The 17,818-nt window shown below is 44.3% G+C and overlaps 1 protein-coding gene across 3 annotated transcripts in view; it reads left to right on the top strand.

Moving 5' to 3' along the window:
* The first annotated feature begins 1,501 nt into the window (after nucleotides 1-1,501).
* Nucleotides 1,502-17,818, top strand: part of IP6K1 (inositol hexakisphosphate kinase 1) — a 48,721-nt gene continuing 32,404 nt past the window's right edge. The window contains exon 1 of one of the 3 annotated variants that reach the window (XM_036266341.1): nucleotides 1,502-1,587. The gene's annotated coding sequence lies outside the window, so the exon portion shown is untranslated. Of the gene's footprint in view, nucleotides 1,588-5,209; nucleotides 5,257-8,327; nucleotides 8,352-17,818 lie in introns of those variants that run through there. The other 2 variants (XM_036266342.1, XM_036266343.1) reach the window with 2 other exon arrangements.

Raw genomic sequence — 17,818 nt, 5'->3', positions numbered from 1 at the left:
CTGCCAAGTCTGTGGACCTGACTCCTCTCGCGACTGGAAGACCTCCCTTCTTGAGCCAGTTATGATGTCCCAGGTGGGGGAAGAAGCTGAGTGCCTTCTGTGGGAAAAACACACTTCACGGTTTGGCTCAGCAGTTAGAGCGTTGCCCCGCAGACCAATGAGTCTGGGTTTGATTCCCGTCAAAGGCACGTATCTCGGCTGCCTCTAGTCCCTGGCCCTGGTTGGGGTTGTGCAGGAGGCAACTAGTTGATGTGTCTCTCTCACATGGATGTTTCTCTCTCTCCCTCTCACTCTATCTGAACAAAAATGGAAAAATATCCTCTGGTGAGGATTAAAAAAAAAAAAGAGTGAGGGTGTTAGAGCTGGCCTGGGGACAGAAACATGAGAGCAGGCTGCTGTTGGAAGCGGTTGCAGGCAGACTTTTCTCGAGCACTTTCTCTGCTCTAAGGGTGCATTAAATCTTCATCTCTAAAGAGCCAGACCGTTATCCTCATTTTACAGATGGTGCAACGGAGGCTCAGAGACTAGCTAGTCCTGACGCTTGACGTGGGCTCCTAACCCTGAAGCCAAGGCCAGGGTTAGGTGCTCCGTGTGGGAGACCAGGGATAGCCATCTTTCCAGGACTCATAGTTGGCCTCGGAGGCACATCACGACAGTGCAGGGAAAATATGTTGTCATAGGGACTCAAGATACTGTAGGGTAGGAAAGGAAAGTGCCCGTTGTGTGCCAGGGGTTGTGCTGGGAACGGAACCCTCGACAGGACACACGTGGGCAACAGGCCAGGGACTGCTCGGGCAGCACAGATGGCTGCGCCTCGAGGCCGGTGAGGCCCAAAGCTGGGAAAGCCGCTGGGAAGAGGGCGTTAAACCCTGGAGCCAGTAGGAGGAGGTAGGAGACCAGGTGCCTCCACTTCCAGAGGTGGCGTGACCTTGGTCCCGCTTTCCCCTCTGCACCTCAGTTTCCTCACCAGTGAACGGAGAGGGGGACGGCAACCCCTCCCTTCCCGGGTGGGTGGCAACGAAACCATACCACAGACATTCCCTAAATGTGCGGGCAATTCCCTAAATGTGTGTAAGAAGACGCTGCCCGGTCCGCACCGGAGGTTCGCGCACGTAGAGACGCCAAGGGCGCTACGGCCTCGGAGTCACCCGCAAAAGCTCTGCCGCCAGCAGCTCCGGGAAAGGCACGCATGCGCCAACCCGTGCCGTCACAGTCACGTGCCAAAGCGTTCTGCTCTGGCCCCGAGAGGCTGGTTCTGATTGACAGGCAGGGCGACCTGTCAGTGGGAAGTACTCCCCGGGCGTCGGGCAAAGAGGTTGTTAATTGGGGACCGTCTCGACCGGGGGCGGGTTCTTTGCCTCCTTGGTTACTATGACGCCCGGCCCCCGCCCCCTCGGCTGGCCGCCATCTTGTTGTTGATCCGTACCCAGTGGGCAGCGCTGGGAGCTGGACCGAGCGGCCGGTGCGGGGCCGCTGCTGCGGGGCTCAGCAGCCTGCGCTGCCTGCCAGGGGCGGGCCGAAACCTGGAGGCCCAGGGGGCCCAGCTCCCGTGGGGAGCCGTGGGCGCCCGCTGCCCGGGCCGGGCCGGTGAGTGACAGGACCTGGGACGATAGACCGGCCTGACGGCCGCGGGGCGGGCAGCAGCGGGCGCGGGGTTGGAGCAGGCGCGCGCAGGGCTGTGATATCGACGGAGCATCACTTGAACATCGCTCGAGCGTGCTGACCGGCCGCTCGTGGAGCCTCCCAGATGCTGGCGCCGAGATCGGGGGGACGGCCTCCGGTGGAGGTTTGAGAGCCCCGCGCTCGAGGGACGGCCCGCGGGGTAGCGGGAAACTAGCTTCTCTGACCGAAGCCCTGGGCTCCGCTGATCCGCAGCGCCGACCCGTGTCCAGGGCCAGCCGGATGCTCTCCGGGGCGTTGTGTTGCGCCTGGGCGAGAAATACCCGTATCTTTCTTAGATGTTTGTCCTGCGAGTGATTTTCAGACGGCTTGAGGCTAAGACTAGACGAAACAGGCGAAAGCCCCGCAAACCAGGCAGGCCGGTGTCACGGCCCTGTGATTCTGGAAGGGCGAAGGCCCTTCTGCCCGGCGCCTGCCTCCCGTGCTCCTCGGAGCTCACTGTTTGCTTCTTCCTAACGGGCCTGGTTGAATGTCCATGATGCCCGAATTATATTTTGGGACATAGTTTCTTTGGTTCTCGACCACCACTTTTTGGAGTTGTGGTAAGGTCTTTTTGCTCTCGGAGAAAGTGAGTATTATGGTGATCACTTGGTTTATTTTACCTACTAAAGAGATACTCTGTCAGTGTAATGCGACAAAGAAAATGTAGGAATGTGTTAGAATCAGAAAAAGAGATGAAACTTTTTTTTGGGTCACTGTGGATGGTATGGAACTGCCAAATTAACTTTTAACATACTAAATGTGTCTAGTCCAATGAAAACGCACTGGCAGGCCCTCTTCCTGCGAGGTTGGGAGGGTTAAAGACCCAGAGCCAGAAGAGTTCTCAGTGCTTTAAAACACATTTCTCTTTCCCTGTGGTCCCTTGGCTTCTCCGCACAGGCTCCTTGTGTGTGGTCATATAAAAAGCTTGCATGAAACCACTAAGAAGTCAAGCAACAATCCTTGGAGCACTTGGGTCAGGATCTTGTCACCTTCAGAATGTTTAATTTTGAAAGAAACCATCTCCTGGTCAGGAGATCCTTTGGAGAACAGATGCTGAAACCAGAGAAGGCTGGTGGCCTGTTGCTGGTGCCTTACTTGTGAGAAGAGAGGGAAGTTGAGTAGTCTTTATTTCAGTACTTTCCCTCTGGCTATTTTTTGAATCCTGAATGAGTTTTGACCATGGTGGGACCAGTTCCTTGGGCAGTTCTTGATGAGAAAGGAGGGAGATATTAAAATATTAGAAGCTTCTCAGAATTGTCCCAAGCTAACCAACTCCCCCAAACCTTTGATTTAAAGCTTCCTTTAGGAATGTAAGGCAGCCACATGGTTAAATTCTTGCTGGTTTCTGCTAAAATAAGCCCAAGTTAGGCTCCTAGCCTGTTTAAGATCTCTCTGAGATGTAGAAGGTAACAGACTCCTTAGTAAGTTCTCAACACTAACTTTTGCATACAATTTTAGGGGTTCAAAGTCCCATTAAAGTCCATCCATGGTGTAACCTTATGTTAGAACTGCTGCCCCAAGGACATTATAGAATATCCAATAACTTGTTTTAATGCTTTTGTTTAATACTTATACAATCTCATGCATATTTATGAGTAGTAGATGGTGCTTGATTCAGCATGGTGTTACCCAAAGGTAGCTAATAGGAGCACTTTGTGCCAGGCATTTTTAAGTGCAAATAAGTAAGAATGTTGTTGTAATAGCGGATCCTCTGTCCACTTAAACTTCTTTGTCTTTATGTAATTCACCTGTAAATGTCAGCGTTTTGAGAAACATTGACACAAGAGAGACACATCGACTGGCTGCCACCCACACGACCACAACAGGGGCCTGGGACAAACTGCAACTGAGGTATAAATGTTAGCATTTTTAACTCTTATGAGCAACAGACACCCTTCACAGACTGTGGAGATTCTGCACTGAAGTTAGAAACTGCTACAAGTTTGTGGGATGAGACCTGATGTCCTAATATGGCAGTTAAGGTGCTGCTGGCCAGCTGGCCTCAGCTACCTCCTAGGGCTTATCCTATTTAATCCCCACTAACCAAATGATTTACTGAACATTCTACACACACTAGTTATTTCTCTACACAAATCACCAGCTGAATCCAGTGGGTTTTGCCTCTTTTGGAGTACCCTTTTCCTTCAGTTTCACTTCTCCTTTCTCCAGAACACAGCTCTGGTCCTTCCTACCTTTATGAAACACTCCCCAAACATTCCAGCCCCTGGGGATACTCCACTCCCTCTGAAGTGCAGTAGCATTATTGCCCTTATACAAAAACAAGGTAGTATTTGTTCTTTTAAAAATAATTTTTTGTTTTCTCTGATACTACTTAACCTCTTTTCTTTAAAAAAAATTTTTTTTTTTTTATCCTCACCCGAGGACATTTTTCCATTTTTTGTTCAGATAGAGTGAGAGGGAGGGAGGGAAGGAGGGAGAGAGGGAGAGAGGGAGAGAGAGAGAGAGAAAGAGAGAAAGAGAAACATCGACGTGAAAGGGACACATTGAGTGGCCAACTCCCGCACGACCCAACCAGGGCTGGGGATAAACTGCAACCGAAGTATGTGCCCTTAGCGGGAACCGAACCGGGGTCTCTCTGGACTGCAGACTGATGCTCTAATTGCTGAGCCAAATTGGCCAGGGCTAAATTTTTTTTTTTTTAATTGATTCTATAGAGAGAGGAAGGGAGAGGGAGAGAGAGATGGAAACATCAGTGAGAGAGAACATCATTTGGCTGCCTCCTGCATATCCCCCACTGGGGACTTGGTCCACAACCTGGGCATGTGCCCTGACCCAGAATCGAACCGGTGACCTCTTGGTGCATGGGTCAATACTCAACCACTGAGCCACACCAGCCTGGCTGACTTAACCCCTTTTCTACAGAGACTGCATTTTTGTGTCATTGTGCACCTGCATATAGTAGATGAGGACTAAATATTTACAGAAATGTGCTAAATTTGTCTTGAGTTGGAAATACTTTCTGTAATTAAACAGAGTGGAGGGAATGGGCAAGTAGAAATGGAGGTTTGGTGGCCATGGAGCTCCATTCCTTATCTTGCCTAAAAGGGTAGCACACGTTGACTCTAGTGCCTATGGAGGCCCATACTCAGTGCTGCAGAACAGAGGCAGAACTTGCTTAACGTGCAGAACTGAGGCCTGAAAACAGTAATTCTGCATCTCAGAAGTGGCTGTGTGACCCACCCCCTTCTTAAGATGCCAGTTTTGAAAATGTGTTGGGAGAGCATGGCCCAGGGTGCTGAGATTCTTAGATCCTTTTCTTGGTTGGGGCTTGATCGCACTGCCACCTTGGGCTCTTGTGAACGTGTCATTAGTATTTGCTGCTTGCTCTCCTCCCACTGCTGCCCTTAGTCTTATACGGAGCAGTGATGGGCAGAGCTGGGGAAAGGCTGCACAGTGCACTCTGTTTTTGGTTTAGGGCGAGGGAGCAATTAGTCATTTGGTATGCTTGTACCAGTGGGTCTGCAATTGCCCTAATTTTAAATCAGATTTAATTTCTCTTCCTCTACTACAGCAGGATTTGAACAATGGATTCTGAATGAGAAAACCTAAAACATCTTGGTTCTTTTATGAAAGGTGATCAAGACTCTCATGTTGCTATAGTTTGAAGTTACATTTATGTAGGAGACATTACAAATACAATTTGATGGGAACACATGTTCACTTTAGTCCTGGATCCCTGTTAGGGACTTTGGTTTAGTGCTTAGAAACTCTGCTTCTGATCTCATCTGTAAAGTTTTATTTGTGGGTAGGGGGTGTAGCTTGCTTCCTTTGTCCTCTCATTATTATTGAAGGTAGGCAGGGTGGTGAGCTGGTCTAGGACTGGACTTTTTTCAAGTTTAAAATTTGATGCCCTGGCCAGCGTGGCTTAGTGGGCAGTGTGTTGGCCTGCCCACTGAAGGGTCTTGGATTTGATTCCCAGTCAAGGGCACGTGCCTGGGTTGCAGGTTCAGTCTCCTGCCCGGGTCCGGTCATATGTGGGAGGCAGCCAATTGATATGCCTCTCTCTATCGATGTTCTTTTCTCTCTTTCTCACTCCCTCTCTCCCTCCTCCCCTCGCTCTGTCCCTTTCACTCTCTCTAAAAATCAATGGAAAAAATACCCTTGGTGAGGATTAACAACAACAACAACAAAATCGGTATCAGTGAAGAAGAGCACCTTGAAGTCCATAAAAATCTGGGCATGTTATTGAATGAACACTTATAAACAACTTAATCTGTAATTAAAAAGTCAGATAATGACAAGTGTTGGTGAAGGTGTGGACAAATCAGATCAGAGCCCTTGTATACAGCTGGTGAGAATGTAAAATGATGTAGCCACTTTGGAAAACAGCTCGACAGTTCTTTGAACATAGAGTTACTATATGATCCAGCAATCCCACTCCTAATTATTCCTCAAGAGAAATGAAAACCTATGTCCACACAAAAACTTGTACATGAATGTTCATAGCAGCATTATTCATAGAGCCAAAGGGAGAAACAACCTAAATGTCTATCAATTGATAATGGATAAATGAAATGTGGTATATGCATAAAATGGAATATTATTTAGTACTAAGAAAAGAATGTAGCCCTGGCTGGTTTGGCTCAGTGGTTAGAGCTTCAGCCTACAGATCAATGATTTGTGGGTTCGATTCCAGTCAAGGGTATGTACCTCAGTTGCGGTTAGTCTCTGGCCCTGGTTGGGTCATGTGGGAGGCAGCCAGTCAATGTGTCTCTCTCACACTGATGTTTCTCTCCCCTTCTCTCTCTCCTTTCCTCCTTCCTACTCTATCTAATGATAAATAGAAAAATATCCTCAGGGGAGGATTAAAAAAAAAAAGAAAGAAAAGAATGCGGTACTGCCCTGGCCGGTTTGGCTCAGCGGTTAGAGCGTCCGCCTGCGGTCCTGAGAGACCCGGGTTCGGTTCCCGCTAAGGGCATGTACCTCGGTTGCAGTTTGTCCCCGGCTCTGGTCAGTCGTGCGGGTGGCAGCCACTCGATGTGTCCCTTCACGTCGATGTTTCTCTCTCCTTCTGTTCCTCTCTCCCCCTCCTACTCTACCTGAACAAAAAATGGAAAAATGTCCTTGGGTGAGGACAATAAAAAAAAAAAAAAGAAAAAAGAAAGAAAAGAATGCGGTACTGACACATGCATGGATGAACCTGGGAAAAATCATGCTTAAGTGAAAGACACCAAACACACAAGATCACATATTATATGATTCTATTTATATGAAATGTCCAGCGTAGGCAAATTTTAGAGATAGGAAGTAGACTAGTATTGTTTAGGGCTTGGGGGTTGTGAGAGGATAGGGGAATGGTAGCTAAAGGGTATGGGATTTCTTTTTGAGGGGATGAGTATGTTTTAAAATTGTAGTGATGGGCCCTGGCTGGTTTGGCTCAGCAGTTGGAGCGTCGGCCTGCACACCAGAGTGTCCCGGGTTCGGTTTCCATGAGGGGCACGTACAAAAAAAAACCAGTTTAAAAATAAAAAATAAAATTGTAGTGATGGTTGCACATATTTGCAAATGTACTAAAATCCATTAAATTGGACACTTTAGAAGGGTGAATTGTATGATATGTGAATTAATTATATCTCAAGACAGTTATAAAAACATATATAGCCTTGGCTGGATGGTTTGGCTCAGCAGGTAGAGCGTTGGTCTTCTGACTGAGGGGTCCATGATTTGATTCCTGATCAAGGGCACGTACCTGGTTGCAGGTTCGATCCTCAGCCCTGGTCGGAATTGTGTGGGAGGCAACCAGTCGATGTGTCTCTGTCACATTGATGTCCCTCCCTCCCTCCCTCCCTTCTACTCTAAAAATCAATGGAAAAATATCCTAGGGTGAGGATTAAAAAAAAAAACCCAAAACGTGTGTGCGTGTGTGTGTGTGTGTGTATACACATATATATTACTTTTACATAAGTGACATATATTCACTAGTTTAAAAAAATATAATAGATGAGTAGCAAGAAGAAATAAAAATAAAGGATCACCCAGAACTTTACTGTTAGTTTTTTTTTTTTCTTTTTAATCCTCACCCGAGGACATTTTTCAATATTTTGTTCAGATAGAGTGGGAAGGAGAGAGAGAGAGAAACATCGACGTGAAAGGGACACATCAAGTGATTGCCACCCATACAACCCAACCAGGGCCAGGGACAAACTGCATCCGAGGTACATGCCCTTAGCGGGAACCGAACCCAGGTCTCTCTGGACTGCAGGCCAACGCTCTAACCACTGAGCCAGACTGGCCAGGACTACTGTTAGTTTTTTAGTGTATAACAACCTTTTTTTCTGTTTTATAATTTTTACAAAAATGAGATTGTTATACATCCTGATTTGTACCTTTTTGCAGTCAATGATACATTATAAACATCTGGGTTGGTAAATGAAGCACTTGCACCAGGGGCCATCTGGCAGTAAATTAGAGAAGCAGGGTGTAAGGGCAGTAGGGAGTGGTGGGGACTTGGGTGAACTAACTAGCACAGACCCTGTCTAAAGGGTCACTGTTGCTCAGTTCTAGCCAGTTGTGTTACCAGATCTTGTGACTTTTTTTTTTTTTTTTTGGAAAGAAAACCAGAAATATGGATGTTTATATGAAATTTCCTGAATTTTAAATTTGGTAATGAATTAAGAAAATCTGAGCCATTTCACTGGTCAAAGAAAACCATTTGCTGACCCGAAATGGTAAGAAAATTTTATTTTTATTTTTGATTAATCTTTACCTAAGGATACTTTTCCATTGATTTTTAGAGAGTGGAAGGGAGGGAGGGAGAGAGAGAGAGAGAGAAACATTGATGGGAGAGAGACATCGATTGGTTGCCTCCTGAATGACCCCAATGAACCCAACCAAGGCTGGGGATCGAACCTGCAACCCAGATACAACGTGCCCTTGACCAGATTGGAACCTGAAACACTTGGGTCCATGGGTGGATACTCTAACCGCTGAGCCAAACCAGCCAGGGCCAAAGTGGTAAAAATTTTGAATTGCCTGATGTGCATGTTCTCAGCGGAGGTGGGACAAGGTGACACTCCGCTTTCTTGTTTCAGCCCTGATACTCTAAACAAGTGTCCTTTTAGTGATGTAGTAAGTGCCATAGTTTTTCATATTGTTGTGCTTTTTTTTTTTTTTTTTTTAATTCTCACCTGAGGATATTTTTCTATCTTCATATAGAGTGGGAGGTAGGGGGAGAGAGAGAGAAACATCAATGTGAGAGAGATACATCGACTGGTTGCCTCCCACACGACCCCAACCAGGGCCAGAGATGAACTGCAACCAAGGTACGTGTGTTTGACTGGAATCGAACACACGACTCTCTGGTCCATAGGCCAATGCTCTAACCACTGAGAAAACTGGCCAGGGTATATTGTTGTGCTTTTGTTGGTGAATTTGCTGCCTAAAATGGCTCCCAAATACATTGTTGAAATGCTGTCGATTCTTACCAAGCACAAGATGTGCCTTATAAAGAAAATATATGTTAGCTAAGTTTGTTCAGGCATGAGTTATAGGGCTCTTGGCTGTGAGTTTAGCATTAATGAGCTGATGACATAAAATAAAATATTTTAAAACAGAAATGCACATAAGAGGTCATGTATTGTACATTGGTAATTCTGGAAGGTTATGTATTGATTGGTTGACAAAAATGTGACCAGAGGCACACAGAAACTTAACCCTGTATTTCCCCTAGGAGCAGTGGGTTAGTATTTGCTAACTTGGTGTTCACAGTAACTTTATAGACTATCACTACTATAAGTAATGAGAACTGATTATGTAGTCTTTTGTATCCGGCTTCTTTTTCAAGGTTCATCCACTTTGTTGTTTGCTTTTTTTTACTGCTGAGTAGTATTCTGTTTTATGGCTATACAATTTGCTGATGGGCATTTGGGTTGTTTTTAGTATTTGGCTATGAATAAAGATGCAGTAAATGTTCTTGGACAAGTCTTGTGTGTACAAATGTTTTCATTTCTCTTTGAACCAATATCTAAGAGTAGAATTGTTCTGACTCCCAGACTGTATCAGAGGGGACACTGTTTCAGGAAAAGTTGAAGAGCAGTCCCATGGGCTCAGAGCCAGTTTTGTTGTTATTCTTCCCTCATCGTCCTGAGCTTCAAGCTTCATTTCCATTTTGCCACATCTCCAGAACTACCCATATTGAATCAAGAACTAATGGATACTCCATCAGGGTTGGAAATTGAAATAACCAGTAACTATTACAAGTAAACACAAGCTTCTGGATTGAAGGGTCTTTTTGCTTTAACATTTACTTCTGTACTTATCATGTTTCTAGAATTCTGTTAATTGACATTGGCTGGGAGGCTTCTTGGCTATTCATAGGGTTCACAAAATTCATTTTTCTTCTCTCTATGGAGCCTGGCCTAGGTGATTTGTGCCTTTGTAGTATCCAGGCCTAGTTATCATGATGGGTACCGCCTCATTAGACTGTTTTGGCCATGTGGAACATATTTTGGGACTTAAAATTATTAATTTTAATTCACATGTAACTTTTTAAAGCTTGGGGCTTTCTTGTCGGATGATCTTCCTTCCATGTGTGATATTTGTAAACTGGCACCAACCAGAGTGTCCTTGCTAATATTCTAGATTTTAATTTCTGGGAGCAGGAAACAATACTTTTATTTTTTCTTTATTGATTTTAGAGAGAGAAGGAGAGGGAGAGAGAGATAGAAACATCAATGAGAGAGAACATTGATTGGCTGCCACCTGCATGCCTCCCACTGGGGATTTGGCCCACAGCCTGGGCATGTGCTCTGACCTGGCAGCAAGTAATGCTTTTAAAGGTGATAACTATTCATCCCTTAAGTCCCCCTTCCCATTAAAAGTCATTTTCACACCTTGCCTATTCATAGCTCTGTTTGGCATAGTGCATTATTTCATTGTTGACTTTTTGGACCAATGTTCAGTGACTGCTGGGTTCTTTGTGGTCAAGCACTTGGTTATCAGAATTCTTTTTTAAAGTTTTCCAAATCTGCCCTGGCTGGTTTGGCTCAGCGGTTAGAGCGTGGGCCTGCGGTCCAGAGAGATTGGGGTTCGGTTCCCGCTAAGGGTGCATACCTCGGTTGCAGTTTGTCCCCGGCCCTGGTTGGTTGTGCGGGGGGCAGCCACTTGATATGTCCCTTTCACATCGATGTTTCTCTGTTTCTCTCTCTCTCTCTCTTCCTCTTCCTCTCTCTCCCTCCCACTCTATCTGTACGAAAAATGGAAAAAATGTCCTCGGGTGAGGATAAAAAAAAAAAAGTTTTCCAAATCTCTCAAGAATTAAATACATTCTGCCCTGGCCAGTTTGGCTCAGCAGTTAGAGTGTCAGCCCATGGACCAAAGGGTCGAGTTTGATTCCGGTCAAGGGCATGTATCTGGGTTGCATGTTCGATACCTGGCCATGGTTGGAGTCGTTTGGGAGGCAACCAATCAATGTCTCTCTTACATTGATGTTTCTCCCTCCCTCCCTCCCTTCTACTCTCTAGAAATCAGTGGAAAAGTATCCTTGGGTGAGGATTAAAAAAAAAAAAAAAAAAGATTCTTATGGAGCTATTAAAATGTTACTTTTTGGATGGAAGGTAAGGTAGAGATTTAAATGAATGAACATTTTAGGTGGAATTTGTTGAAGTGAGAAAATTCTTTATTGCTGCTTTAAAGGGTATTTTATTAAAAATTTTAAGTGTCTATATTTTATTTGTAGTTAAAGTTTTTTTGTTTTTGTTTTTGTTCGGTTAATCCTCACCTGACGATATTTTTCCATTAATTTTTTTATGGTGTGGAAGGGAGGGAAGATGGGGTTGGGGGGGGGAGAGAGAGACAGACAGAAATAGCAGTGTGAGAAAGAAATCGATTGGTTGCTTCCCGCTCGACCCTTACCAGGGCTAGGGATCAACCTGCAGCCCAGGTACGTGTCCTTGACCAGGAATTGAACTCGAGACCCTTTGATCCAGGGTTGATGCTCTAATCATCGAGCCAGACTGGCAGGGCTATAGTTTAAGTTTTGAGGGGATAGAGAACCAATATATAGTATTCCTTTTACTCGATTGGAATCTTTATTTCCTGTTCTGCATGTTTTTCTCCTGAATAACTAAGTGAATGAGAGAAGGAATTTCTTTAAAAAAAATTTTTATACCATTTATCCCCCCTATACCCTCTTCCACCTCCACACCCCCTCCACCCCACAATCACCACAGTATTGTCCATCTCCATGAGTTCCTCCTCTTTTTTTTTTAGCCTCACCTGAGGACATTTTTTAATTTTTTGTTCAGATAGAGTGGGAGGGAGAGAGAGGAAGAGAGAGAGAGAAACATCGATGTGAAAGGGACACATCTAGTGGCTGCCACTCGCATGACCAACCAGGGCTGGGGACAAACTGCAACCGAGGTACGTGCCCTTAGCGGGAACCGAACCCCAGTCTCTCTGGACAGCAGGCCGACGCTCTAACCGTTGAGCCAAACCAGCCAGGGTGAGTTCCTCCTCTTTTTTAAACGTTTTGCTCAAACCTCCCCAACCCTCTCCCCCCAGGAATTTCTTTTTTAACAGCCCTATGAGACAGGTAGTACATTCGTTTTACATTTGCAGAAACAAACCACACAGTAATTTGAATAGGTAAAGTTTAATAGAAAGAATTATTAACTATAACAGAGGATTGGCTAGTAATAAATGGGGAGAACTCTATAGTAACAGCATAAATGGGAACATTACTACCTTTAGGGCTGATGCAGAGTGCTCAAGGAAGACACCTTCCCAGAGCCGAGGTCTGTATCTTGTTGGAAGAGAGGGTGGTTTGCCTAACTGAATGGTAGAGAAAGTTATTGTGGTGCCACATTGGCAGATCATCCTGGAAATTTATTCTCCGGAACTTGGAACTCTACCTTCTAGGATGTTGGAGAGCACCATTTACCAAGAGATGTCTTGCTGGAAGCATTCTGCCATACTACTTGAGTGAGGTGTCAGAGGAAGCTGCTGGCCACTGGGTGCTGCTGATCACAGTGCATTGTGAGAGTCAGGCGCCCAGCAATGGCTGGCACTTTGGGGAGCTAACTGGGTAGCTGGGCCAGGTGAGAGGAGCATACTGGAACCAGATAGAGAAGCCTCTTTTTAAAATAATTTTTTTTCTTGCCCTAGCGGTTTGGCTCAGCGGTTGGAGCGTCGTCCTGCGGACCAGAGTCCCAGGTTCGGTTCCCGCTAGGGGCATGTACCAAAAAAAAAATTTTTTTTTCTTTATTGATTTTTAGAGAGGAAGGGAGAGGGAGAGAAAGAAACATTGATGAAAGAGAACATAGATTGGCCGCCTCCTACATGCCCCACCCTGGAGATCTGACCCACAACCTGGGCATGTGCCCTGACCCGGAATCGAACTGCAACCTCTTGGTGCATGGATCAATGCTCAACCACTGAGCCACACCCCCTGGGTGTGAGTAGATATTTTTATACTTATAAAGTGATCCCCTCAATAAGTCTAGTGTCAACCTGATACCATGCATAGTTATTATGACATTGACTAATATTTTTATACTTATAAAGTGATCCCCTCAATAAGTCTAGTGTCGCCCTGGCTGATTTTGCTCAGCGGTTAGAGCATTGGCCTGTGGTCCAGAGAGACTCGGGTTCAGTGCCCGCCAAGGGCACGTACCTCGGTTGCAGTTTGTCCCTGGCCCCGGTTGGGTCGTGCGGGTGGCAACCACTCGATGTGTCCCTTTCACGTTGATGTTTCTTTCTCTCTCTCTCTCTCCCTCCCACTCTATCTGAACAAAAAATGGAAAAATGTCCTCGGGTGAGGATAAAAAAATAAATAAAATAGTAAGTGTAGTGTCAACCTGATACCATGCATAGTTATTACGATATTGACTATATTCCCTGTGCTGTACTTCACATCCCTGTGACTGTTTTCTAACTGCCAATTTGTACTTTTAATCCCTTCACCTTTTTCACCCAGACCCTCAACCCTCCTCCATTCTGACAGCCATTAGTCTCTGTATCTATGAATTTGTTTCTGTTTTGTTTGTTTATTTTGATTTTTGGATTCCACATATAAGTGAAATTATATGGTATTTTGTCTTTGTCTGGCTTATTTCACTTGGCATAATAAATACCCTCTGGATCCATCCATATTGTCACAAATGGTAAGCTTCCGTTATTTATTTATTTTTATTTTATTTTATTTTTTTTTGGTATGTGCTCCTAGCGGGAACCAAACCTGGGATTCTCTGGCCCACAGGCTGAGCTCCAGCCGCTGAGCCAAACTGTCCAGGGCAGCTTCCGTTATTTTTTATGACCAAGTAATATTCCATTGGATATATGTACCACATCTTTATCCAGTCATTTTATTGATGGACACCTAGGTTGCTTCTATATCTGGGCTATTGTAAACAATGCTGCGATGAATGTAGAGCTGTATATATCTTTTCAAATTAGTGTTTTGGATAAATACCCAGAAGTGGGATTACTGGGTTATATGGTAGTTCTACTTTCAATTTTTGAGGAACCTCCATTCGGTTTTTCTAAAGTGGCTGCACCAATTTGTAATCCCACCAATAGTGCACAAGGGTTCCCTTTTCTGCACATCCTCACCAACACTTATTTGTTGATTTATTGATACTAGCCATTCTTACAAGTGTGAGCTGATATCTCATTGTGGTTTTAATGTGCGTTTCTCTGATAATTAGTAATGGTGAGCATCTTTTCGTATGTCTTTTGGCCATCTGTATATCCTCTGGAGAAGTGTCTGTTCAGGTCCTCTGCCCTTTTTTTGTTTTTACTCCTCGCCCAAGGATATTTTTCCATTGATTTTTAGAGAGTGGAAGGGAGGGAGAGAGGGAGAGAAAGAGAAACATCAATTGGTTGCCTCCCGCACAACCCTGACAGGGGCCTGGGATCAAACCTGCAATCCAGGTATGTGGCCTTGACTGGAATCAAACCCAAGACCCTCCGGGTCGCAGGCTGACACTGTAACCACTCAGCCAAACTGGCCAGGGCTGCTCTGCCCAATTTTTAATTGGATTGTTTGGGGGTGGGTGGGTTGGTGTAAATTATATGAATTTTTTATATATTCTAGATTTTAACCCTTTATCTGATGTATCTTAGGCACACATCTGCTATTCAGTAGGTTATCTTTTTGTTTTGTTGATGGTTTCCTTTTCTGTGTGAAAGCCTTTTAATTTGTTGTAGTCCCATTTGTTTATTTTTTTCTTTTGTTGCCCTTTTCTGAGGCAATGTATTTCTTGGACATACATATGCATGTCTTTTCTCAGGTTTGGAAAGGTTTTGGCCATTGTTTAAGTATTTTTTTTCTGCCCTCTTTGCTCTCTTCTCTTTCTGGAATTTCTATAAGCATATATTGTTACATTTGGTGGCATCCCATGGGTCCCTCAGACTCCTTACTTTTCCTTATCGTTTTTATTTTTTGCATCTCAGGCTGAATAATTTCAGTTGCTATACCTTAAGGTTCACTAATACTCCTTATGTGTGCTCAGATCTGTTGTTGAACCTCTGTAGTGATTTTTTTTTATTCACTTATAGTACTTTTCAGTTTCACAATTTGTTTGGTTCCTTTTTATAATTTGTTGTTTATTGAAATTTTCATTTTGTTCGTATATCATTTTCCTGATTTCCTTTAACTCATTGAATATATTTAAGACAGTTGATTTAACATCTTCCTTATGGGATTTATTTATTTATTTTAGGTGAGAGTCTCTTGTTCCTGTAAATGGGCATTGATTTTCTTTGTATGTTTTGTAGTTTTTTGTTAAAACTGGACATTTGAGTATTGTGTCTGGTAACTGTAGAACTCATAATTCTCCCACTGCTCACGTGTTGCTGGTTTTTAAAAGCTCATTGATTGCTAGATCCTTCTATTTGTGACTTTTCTGAACTAATTTTGGAAATGTTTATTCCTTGTTGTATGGGGTCATTGAAGTTTCTGTTCTGTTATCTCTGCAGTTAGCCAGTGCCCTGATACAAATTTCTTCCTTAAATATCTGGCTCCCAAAAGGAGGAAAAATAAAAACAAGTATTATTCTCTTAAATCCCTTGGAAATCACCCTGGCCGGTTTGGCTCAGCGGTTAGAGCGTTGGCCTGCGGTTCGGAGAGACCTGGGTTCGGTTCCCGTTAAGGACACGTACCTCAGTTGCAGTTTGTCCCCGGCCCTGGTTGGGTTGTGTGGGTGGCAACCACTCGATGTGTCCCTTTCACGTTGATGTTTCTCTCTCTCTCCCTCCAACTGTATCTGAACAAAATATAGAAAAATGTCCTCAGGTGAGGATTAAAAAAAAAAATCCCTTGGAAACCATTTCAGCCTGTCTCTCTCTAAAGTCAATAAAGGAAAAATAATTAAGAGAGAGAGGAAGGAAGGAAGAAGGAGAGAGAGATAGAAACATCAATGAGAGAGAACATTGATTGGCCGCCTCCTCCATACCCCCCACTGGGGATCGGGCCCACAACCTGAGCATGTGTCCTGACCAGGAATCGAACCGGCGACCTCCTGGTGCATGGGTCAAGGCTCAACCACTGAGCCACATGGGCTAGGCAGTAACATTAGCAGACTTTTATTTATTTTTTATTCTTTTTTTTTTTATCATCACCCGAGGACATTTTTCCATTTTTGTTCAGGTAGAGTGGGAGGGAGAGAGAGGAACCGAGAGAGAGAGAGAAACATCGATGTGAAAGGAACACATCGAGTGGCTGCCACCCGCACAACCAACCAGGGCAGGGGACAAACTGCAACCGAGGTACGCGCCTTTAGCGGGAACCGAACCCGGGTCTCTCAGGACTGCAGGCCGACGCTCTAACCGCTGAGCCAAACTGGCCAGGGCTATTTTTTATTCTTCATCCGAGGATATTTTTCTATTTATCATTAGATAGAGTGGGAGCAAGGGAGGGGGAGAGAGAGAGAGACAGAGAGAAACATTGACATAATAGAGCCACACCAACTGGTTGCCTCCTGCACGACCTGACCAGGGCTGGGGATGAACCACAACCAAGGTATGTGCCCTTAACTGGAACTGAACCCGTGACTCAATGGTCTGGGGGCTGGTGCTCTAACTGCTGAGCTAAACTGGCCAGAGTCCCCCTCCTCCCCTTTTTTTCTCTGATAGTGGTGGTAATTTGTGTTTCTCTTTAAAAAAAAAATTTTTTTATAATCTTTGCCTTAGGATATATATATTTTTTTATTTATTTCAGAGAGAGAGAGAAACATCAATGTGAGAGAGAAACATTGATCAGTTGCCTCCTGTACTCACCTTGACTGGAGATTGAACCCACAACCTTTTGGTGCACAGGATGATGCTCCAAGGTTGTGTGTCCCTTTTTGTTGATCAGTTTCTTTAGAGGTTTTATCAGTTTTATTGTTTTTTTTTCAGAAGGCCTACTTTTGGCTTTGTTCATTTTCTCTTTTATTTTATTTTATGGCATTCTACTTGCATCTTTATTATCTCCTCCCCTATACTTACTTTGGTCTTTTTCTAGCTTCTTAAGGAGAACCATAGGTCATTAATTCATCTAATACTTTTAAAGCTATAACATTTTAGCATTGCTTTAGCTACATCAGTATAGTATATACTTTAAAAGTATTTTATAACATATTACCTCACCTCAAAAAGTACACAGGACAAATAGTCTCAAATCTAACTTATTGACAGGGAAAACAGGTGAATTGGGTGCATGGAAGGGGATACAACTTGCCAATTGTGGGATTGATGCTTCCAGGTTGAGTTCCTCTGTTTAGCTACCTGTCTGCCTATCTATTTACTTATTCATTCATTCATTTATTTTCACCTCGTTTCTGACTCCCAGAATCCTGAGAACTCTACATGTTCAGGCTTTTCAATTCCTTATGTCACATGAGGGCCCAGGAAAGGAAGCTGAGAAAGCGAGATTTGTCAGCCGCTGTTAAGAAATGGTACTTCTTTGAAGACATCAATCACACTACACTTTTCTAAGTTGGGAACTTGTTGATGGGTTTGTGTGGGTGAAAGTTAGTCCCCATCTATCTGGAACTAAGGGGTTGTCTATGAAGTAGGTACAAGTGTTTTTCTATTGTTTAAAGGTGCTTAAATGTGGTAATTCTGGTGTTCCACTGGAGGGGAAAACATCGTTATAATCTAATCTGCTTGAAGCAATTAAACTCTGTTGTGGTTTGTGAGACATTAAACAGGGTGT

Source organism: Molossus molossus, unplaced genomic scaffold (assembly GCF_014108415.1).
Source record: "Molossus molossus isolate mMolMol1 unplaced genomic scaffold, mMolMol1.p scaffold_m16_p_18, whole genome shotgun sequence".
NCBI classification, from domain to species: Eukaryota; Metazoa; Chordata; class Mammalia; order Chiroptera; family Molossidae; genus Molossus; species Molossus molossus.
The sequence above is the reverse complement of the archived record's forward strand: the minus strand, read 5'-3'. Positions and strand labels throughout refer to the sequence as shown.